Source organism: Desmodus rotundus, chromosome 1 (genome assembly GCF_022682495.2).
Source record: "Desmodus rotundus isolate HL8 chromosome 1, HLdesRot8A.1, whole genome shotgun sequence".
Classification (NCBI taxonomy): Eukaryota; Metazoa; Chordata; class Mammalia; order Chiroptera; family Phyllostomidae; genus Desmodus; species Desmodus rotundus.
This window is the reverse complement of record NC_071387.1, coordinates 54,681,470-54,690,914: the sequence shown is the minus strand read 5'-3', so window position 1 is coordinate 54,690,914 and position 9,445 is coordinate 54,681,470.

Sequence of the window (9,445 nt, the reverse complement as noted above, 5' to 3'; positions counted from 1 at the left end):
GCAACTCCCCTGGTTACAGTGCCTGACTGAGAGCTTGGAGATGATTGGCTCCATGCCATGGGGCAATGCCTATCCGGACTTAGTATGGCAGCCCAGTAAAGCTGGAAGAATACAGGAATTCTGGCAGGTGTAACTGATTATAGGAGGAGTTGGAAATGGGGCTGCAGAGGAAGATTGGTGTGGGGATTTAAACCCAGCCATACCAGAGAGGACCACGAGGCTTTGACAGAGGTTGGGACCATGCAGCTTGGGCGAGAGTTAGGACCATGTGGCTTTGGGGTGCTCCCTTTTGCCACGTGGCTTAGTCATCAGGAGAGACTTTGCCTGGAAGAAAAGGGGAGAAAGGACTCTTGCTGGTGGGCCATGAGAAGGTTCTACATGGCTCTGGATTAACTGGAGATTGTGGCAGCAACACAGCGGATGGTGCCAGAAGTGAGGGCTGCCTGAACCATGGGCTTCTACTTCTTTTCCTGAAATATGGTATCCCAGACTGGGCAAAGGGGAGAAGGAAGGACTGTGTGTGTTTGTGGGTATTCTAAAGAACTTTAGTACTTTAATGAAGACATTAAGTCATTACTCTAAGTCTCTATAACTTTTAAATAAATAATTCCTTTTCTTTTGACCAATCTCTGGCATTGAGAGACATCTTTCCTCTGGAGGTGAGCAAAGCAAACCTAGTAGGTGGGGGCAAAACCCCGGAGAAAAAGGGGTCCTTTTGGTAACAGTATATTGTTCACTCCCCCATCCCAGTTCTGTTCGGTAACATCCACAATCACATGAGCCAAGAATTAATTACTTAAAATAAATCTCTTTCTCTGTATACATATATTCATACATGTGTGTGTGTATATATATACACACACATTCATCCTCGTGTTGGTTGTGTTTCTTTGGAGAATTCTGGCTAATATAAGAAGTAAAGGAATAGGTATAATAGGGGACTTCAGAATGGTTACCACAGCTTACAAATTAAGAATTCAATTAAAGCAAATGCAAAGACAATTAGAACATTGCTGTTCTTTCTTTTATTTCTCTCCCACAACTTCCTCTTCTCTGAATCCTTGACAAACGAATGCACAATTTTGTTTTCTGTTCCATTCTATCTTCAGTGCTTACCACGACTTTTGCCATATTCTAGGCTCTTGGTAAGTATTTGTTGGTTGACTGACTGAATGGTTAGGAGTCTTAATTGTACAACTGGTGGAAGAACTGAAAGCTCAATGTCACAGTAGCATGAAAATATATGACGAGTGGGGAATGATGAATAGTGCAGGGTTGAAGGTATTTGGGGATAGGATGGCTAGAAATAAATCTGGAAAGGAAGCCTGCTGAGAATTAGGACTTTAGCCTTGTGAACAGCAGAGAGCCATTAGTTTTAAGGAAGGATCATGTCCACATTTTCCTCTCAGAATGATTCCCAGGATTTTCAGAAGTTTTAGCAAAGCTCAAAGGCTTTTATTTTTATAATAGTTTAGATAGTCTTAAATCCAAATGTACTCTCTTGCTTGTGCCTATTTTAAGTCTCACTAGTTAACTTTTTTGTCCACTGACACAAATTGATAAAAAGAACATGGGTCTTGGATCAATGCTGAATCCTGGGTTTATCACTTACAGGCCTTATAATCTTGAATAACTGCTTTACTTCTCAGTTTCTTCAACTTAATATTTGCCAACTCAATTTTGAAATGTAGAAAGCATTCCCTTCAAGATCGGGAACAAGAGGAGAAAGCCTATCATCTGCTTTTTTTCAACATTGTACTGAAGGTTCTATCCACTGTGACATGGCAAGAACAAAAGAATAAATGTATAAAGATTAAAAATTAGTCGATACAGATCCAAGGTAGCAGAGGAGTAAGTGGAAGCTACACTAACCTTCTCCCAGGACCAATCTGGAATTACAACTAAATTGTGGAGAAATCATCCAGAATAACTAACTGAACACTAGCTAGAGAGAAGCCTTATAACCGTGGACAGATGGAAGAAACCGCCACAATGTGACTGGTACGGAGTACAGAGCAGGCATCAGAGGGCTGGCTGGGCTCCCACAGGTGGCAGCTGAAGTTCTAGAAGGATATTTCAGTGGCTGGGGGGCTTGCCCCTGAGAAGTGTGGGGTCTAAACCCCAAGCTGGGCTCACCAGCCTACAGCATCAGAGATGGAAAGAAACTCAAATAACATCCAGCTATAAAAAGCAGCAGGGTTTCTGTCTGCCAGGGAGAAATGGCTCCCTGCATCCAGGGAGAGATGCAGAGAGCCTCTTAAAGGGCCAACACAAAATTTCATTTCCACCACTTACCCCGGGCTCAGGCAGTGGAAGAACAGAGTAGGCTAGAGTGCTTAAGGAGAGTCTGGGGGGGGGGGGAGGGGGGCGATGGCTCTGGGGATAGAACTGAAGGAATAACTACCAGGATCCCTATGCTGAATCATTCCCCATACTGCAGAAGCCACCCTTCTCAGGAAAGCACTCCTCTCCAAGTGGGAGCAGCCTGAGGGGAAGTAATAGCCATGCCTCCAGGAATTACTCTGCTCCACCCTGTGGTGCTTAAGATGGACTGCTGATTACAGCTTCATTAGATTAATAACTGATAAGTTTAATGACAGAATTGTTTAAGGCAGAAAATACAAACAGTCAAAATGGGAAGACAAAGAAACAGACCTCAAATGAAAGAACAAGAGAATTCTCCAGAAGAACCAGATGAAATGGAGGCAAGCAATTTATCAGATAGTTTAGAGTAATGATTATAAGGGTACTCAACAGCATGAAAAAGACAGAAACCATTAAAAAGGACAAGTCAAAAATAAACAATGCAATATCTGAAATAAATAATACACTGGAAGGAAAAAAGAGTAGCTTAGATGAAGCAGAGGACAGAATCAGTGTTTTGGAAGACAAAGTAGAAAAAAACACCCAGATAGAGCAGCAAAAAGAAAAAAGTTTAAAAAAATGAGAAGAGTTTGGGAAACATTTTGGACAACATGAAGCATTACAACATGCACATCATGGGAATACCAGAAGGAGAAAGAGTGAACAAGGGATTGAGAACCTATTTGAAGAAATAATGACTGAAAACTTCCCTAATCTGGTTAAAGAAAAAGGTCACAAAAGTCCAGGAAGCTCAGGGAGTCCCAAACAAGTTGAACCCAAAAAGGGCTACACCGAGACACATCATAATTAAATTGACAAGGATTAAAGACAAGGAGAGAATCCTAAAAGCTGCAATAGAAAAGCCAGCAATTACCTACAAGGGAATACCAATTAGACTGTCATCTGATTACTCAACAGAAACATTTCAGGCGAGAAGGGAGTGGTGTGAAATATTCAAGGTGATGAAAAGCAAGGACCTACGACCAAGGCTGCTTTACCCAGTGAGGCGATGATTTAAAATTGAAGGAGAAATAAGGAGCTTCCCAGACAAGAAAAAGCGAAAAGAGTTTGTTAACCCCAAACCAGTACTGCAACAAATGTTAAAGGGCTTGCTTTAAGAAGAAAAAGAAAAAGAGAAAGATTAAAAATGCAGAGGAAAATAGTCTAACAAAATTGCACTACATATGTATCTCACAAAAATCACCTTATTTCACTTACTTCACTTAGTGTAATACTTTCCAGTTCCATCCATGTTGTCACAAAGGGTAGGAGCTCCTTTTGTTCTGCTGCGTAGTATTCCACTGCAAATGCACCATGGTTTTTTGATCCATTCATTTACAATTGGCACCTAGGCTGCTTCCAGCACTTGGCTATTGTAAATTGTGCTGCTATGAACATTGGGGTGCATAGGTTCTTTTGAATTAGTGTTTCAGGATTCTTAGGAGAATTCCATACTGCAGTGGAGTTGCTGGGTCAAAAGGCAATTCCATTTTTAGTTTCTTGAGGAAATTCCATACTATTTTCCACAGTGTCTGCACCAGTCTGCTTTCCCACCAACAGTGCACTAGGGTTCCCTTTTCTCTACAATCCCGCCAGCACTTATTGTTTGTTGATTTGGGGGTTTTTTTTAATTATTTTATTGTTGTTTGATTACAGTTGTCTGAACTTTCTCCCTATCCCTCCCCCCAAACCTAGCTATACCTCCCTCCCTCCCTTGCTTCCACCCTCCCCCTTAGTTTTGTCCATGTGTCCTTTATAGTAGTTCCTGAAAACCCTTCTTTCCACTGTCCCCTCCCCCTCCCCTCTGGCTATTGTTAGATTGTTCTTAATTTCAGTGTCTCTGGTTATATTTTCTTTGATTCCTTTCTTTTGTTGATTATGTTCCAGTTAAAGGTGAGATCATATGGTATTTTTCCCTCACTGCCTGTCTTATTTCACTTAGCATAATGCTCTCCAGTTCCATCCATGCTGTTGCAAAGGGTATAAGTTCCTTCTTTCTCTCTGCTTCATAGAATTCCATTGTGTACGTGTACCATACTTTTTTGATCCACTCATTTGCTGATGGTTGTTTAGGTGCTTCCAGCACTTTGCTATTGTAAATTGTGCTGCTATGAACACTGGGGTGCATAGGTTCTTTTGGATTGGTATAGGTCTTAGGGTAAAATCCCAGCAGTGGAATTGCTGGGTCAAAAGGCAGTTCCATTTTTAGTTTTCTGAGGAAATTCCATACTGTTTTCCACAGTGGCTGCACCAGTCTGCTTTCCCACCAACAGTGCAGTAGGGTTCCCTTTTCTCCACAACCTCTCCAACACTTGTTTGTTGATTTGTTTATGATGGCCATTGTGACCAGTGTGAAGTATCTCATTGTGATTTTAATTTGCATTTCTCTGATGGCTAGTGCTTCTGAGCATCCTTTTATGTCTCTGGGCCCTCTGTATGTCCTCCTTGGAGAAATGAATGTCCAGGTACTTTGCTCATTTTTTAATTGGATTATTTGTCTTCCTAGTGTGGAGTCATGTGAGTTCTTTATATAATTTGGAGATCAAACCCTTGTCCGAGATATCATTGGCAAATATATTTTCCCATATGGTTTGTTCCCTTTTCATTTTGCTAATGTTTTCTTTAGCCATGTAGAAGCTTTGTATTTTGTTTATTCTTTCCTTTATGTCCCTTGATCTAGGGGACATATTGGTGAAAATATTGCTGTGTGGAATATCTGGGATTTTCCTGCCTATCTTCTCCTCTAGGACTTTTATGGTATCACAACTTATACTTAAGTCTTTTATCCATCTTGAGTTTATTTTTGTGTATGGTATAAATTGGTGCTTGAGTTTCATTTGTTTTGCTCTTAGAAATTTTTTATTGGATATATCTTCCCAGGTAAGGGAAACAAAAGAAAAAAATAAACAAATGGGACTGCATCAAACTGAAATGTTTTTGCACAGCAAAGGAAATCATCAACAAACAAAATAAAATAAAAAGACAACCCACAGAATGGGATTGCATATTTGCTAATACATCTGATTAGGGGTTAATATCCAAAATTTATAAAATACTTATAAAACTCAACACCAAAAAGAACAAACAACCCAATTAAAAAATGGCCAAAGGACCTGAATAGACACCAAAGTGGACATCCAGATGGCCAATAGACATAAAAAGATGCTCAACCTCACTAATCATCAGAGAAATGAAAATCACAATAAGATACCATCTCACACCTGACTGAATGGCCATCATCAATAAACCAACAAACAACAAGTGCTGGCAAGGATGTAGAGGAAGGGGAGCCCTTCTGCGCTATTAGTGGGAATGCAGACTTGGGCAGCCACTATGGAAAGCAGTGTGGAGATACCTTAAAAAATTAAAAATGGAGCTGCCTTTTGACCCAGCAATCCTACTTCTAGAAATATATCCAAAGGAACCCAAAACACTGATTTGAAAGAATGTAAGCCCCCCCTATGTTCATTGCAGCATTATTTACAATCACCAAGATATGGAAGCAACTCAAATATTCATCAGTAGATGAATGGATAAAACAACTATGGGACATTTACACAATGGAATTCTATTTCACTATAAAAAAGAAGAATATTTTACCCTTTGTAACAATATGGATGGATCTGAGAATATTATGCTAAGTGAAATAAGCCAGTCAGAGAAAGACAAAAACCATATGATTTCACTCATATGTGGAATCTAATGAACAAACTGAACAAACAAGCAAACAGAGACAGACTCATAGATGGAGAACAGATGATAGCTAGTGGGGGGTTGTTTAGGGGGTGGAGGGATTGAGCAAAAAGGTAAAGGGACTTATGGACATGGAAAACAGTGTGGTGATTGCTGGGGGGAGGAGGGTATAAGGGGACTAAATAGTTATGGAAAAAATACAATAAAGATTAAATTAAAAAATTAGTCAATAGGTAAATTATTTGAATTAATAAGAAAATTTAGCATGCCTATTGGGCACAATGTAAATATACTGAAAAGTCAATACTTTTCTATACAATAGCAACAGATAGTATAACTTAATAAAATTTACAATAGCGTTAGAAATATTAAGTTATAGGAAGAAATCTAACAAGTAGTGTCCAAATACTTTATGGCAGAAATTACAAAACTTTATTTAAGGTGGGTTTGGCTGGGGCTGTGGGGAGTGGTGGTGGGGAAAATGCAGACAACTGTAATTGAACAACAATAAAACAATAAACAACAAACAAACAAAAACAAAAAAAAGCTTTATTTAGGTCTTTAGAAAATACCTAAATAGAGAAATATAGGATATTCTCTATTTAGAATAGAAGACATATTATTGTAAAGAATTCAGTTTTCCTAAGAGATCTACAGATTCAATGCAATTCCAATCAAAATTCCAATGGTATATTTAAACCTAATGAGCCAATTGTAAAATTCAGGTAGAAATGCAAAGGGCTAAGAATATATAAACAAATCCTGAAGAAGTATAAGATTGGAGGACTTGCTTTACCAAAATACTAGATATCAAGGTTTATAAAGCTATTTGTTCAAAGACAGACAAAAATGGAATAAAATATATAGATAAGAAATAGATCCATGTAGGGTATATGCAAACATAAAGCAAATCTGTGGGGGAAGGAATGAATGTGTAATGCTGTGAAAATTGATTATTCATGTGAGAAAAATAAATTCTAGATGCATTAACATTTAAACATGAAAAGCAAAATTATGATGTTGTTACAAGCAATATAGAAAAATACCTTAATGACTTGGAATATGGAAGGATTTCTTCAATAAGATACAAAAAGTATAAACCATAAAGCAAAAGATTTATAAATATAACTACATTAAAATTTTTATTTAGAGTGACAATACAAGGCACAAATTGGAAGAAACCATTTGCAACCAATAAAACTGACAAAAAATCATTATCTAGGATATATATATCACTTCTATACAATCATAAAAAAATCCAATAGAAAAATGGACAAAAAAAGCTGAATTAAGCTATTTAAAAGTATCTTAAACCAATAAGCTTAAGCCAATTAAGCTATTTAAAAATGTTCTACCTCACTACTAGTTTAGGAAATACAAATAACATCATAACATAATACCATGTCACCCTATCTGTGAGAATGGCAAAAATCCAAAACTTTAACAATAAATAGCGTTGGTGATAATATGAAGCAATGGAATACATATGCCGTGGATGGGAATGTAAATTAGTATAACCACTTCAGAATAAAAAAATAATAATAAAAATCCCCCATTATTCATCAGTCCCACTCCTAGAGAAATTCTTGCACATTTACACATGGAGACATGAAGAAAGTACAGTAATGTTATAGCAGTGCAGTTTGCAACAGCAAAAACCAGAGAATGACTCAAATGTCCATTGACAACTATGAGTCTTACTATTATTGTTCATGAATAGGGAGGAAGGATGGTATGTGTGACTGTCCCAAATGTATAGTTCATGCACACTGTCTGCCATACCGTCTAAAAGGAAGACTCAAAACTACTTAAATTATTTATTTTCCCCTTTTTATTGAATTTATTGGGGTGACACTGGTTAGCAAACTTATACAGGTTTCAGGTGCACAGTTCCACAACACATCATCTACACACTGTATTGTGTGTTCACCACCCCAAGTCAAGTCTTTGTCTATTACCGCTTATCTACCTTTTACCCTCCTCCACCTTCCCCTACTCCCCTTCCCCCCAAGCAATCACCACACTGTTGTCCATGACTATGAGTCTTTTCCTCTCTCTTTTTTTCTCAATCCCTCTACTCTACCCCCACCCAGTCCCCCAATCCCCCCTCAAATTATTTCTTAAACCTAAGAAATATTAACATGGTCCATTATGTTCTTGATTTTCTTGCTTTCACTTTAAAAATAATTCACAGGTCTTTAGAGATGAAAAGTATGGTGTCAACAATTGGCTAAAGAGAGAAATAATTGGCTGAATTGAACTTCTGCATTCTGGAAAGTCTGGAGTGGGTGTATACAAGAAAAGACTTTTAAAAACAATTTCAAGTCCAACTTTGAAATCAGTTTGGCAGTCCCTAGGTTGCATACCTACTTTATATTAATTATGAAGCTGACATACACTCAATAAAATGAGACTGCAAAGACCATGGAAAGGGTGTGGTCAGTTGTTTTTGCAATAGTAACAGGTTAAATGTCTGATTAGACTGCCCTTTCCTCATAGCTAAGCCTGCAGGAGTAATTAGTGAATATAGCAGTGTTGCAAAAGTTGTTCATTCCCCATCCATCAAATCATAATGGTTTTTTAGTGAAGGCAGCAAGCAGTGCCAGGGTGAAATGTTTTTCCTCTATAGCTCATAGTTATGAGTATATTTAACAGTGCCTTTAAAAAGCCTATTTTACCAGTGTCATTGGAATATTTGAATCTTCCCCAGCTTTTATCATCCATCACTCAGGTAGGAACTACTTTTCTGTTTTTTTGTTTTGTTTGTGTTTTTTTATTTCCAAGAGAAAGAAAAAAATAAAGAAAACCCCATAGGGACAAAGGAGACTTGGGGCAGCAGAGGAGAGTTGTATTTCACATTCTAGGGAAAGAAAATACTGCTGTCATTTTAGGTTGTCATGTTATACAAAACAATAACGATAAGAAAACAGTGAAAGATTGAAAGGGTCAGACACACTTGGCTTCTAGTCCTGGCTCTGTCACTAACTAGGCTCTGTTGCTGTATAACATTGAAAAAGCTGCTTAATCTTTCTAAGGCTTGGTTTCTTCATTTGTGAACTAGGCAAGATTGTTATGAGAATATGATAATGCATGTAAAGCTTGTAGCCTAGCACATGGTAGGTACACAATAAACCTTAGGTTGGGTGTCCCTGGGTCCTGAGTTCAACAATCCATTTCATTTGTTAAAGGTTACTCTGAAAGTGTTTTGTGTTTTTGTTTTTTTTTTAAATGGAATCTTTAAAACGAGTCTTCATACTACCAGGTTTATGCTAGAATTTAAGCTGCAACTTTGTGGTGATTAGCTCTGGAAGGTACAATGATGAGATTGGTTTCTCACTGAAAAAGGAATGAACAGCAAAAACAGTTATGGTACAGATTTTCTATCTGC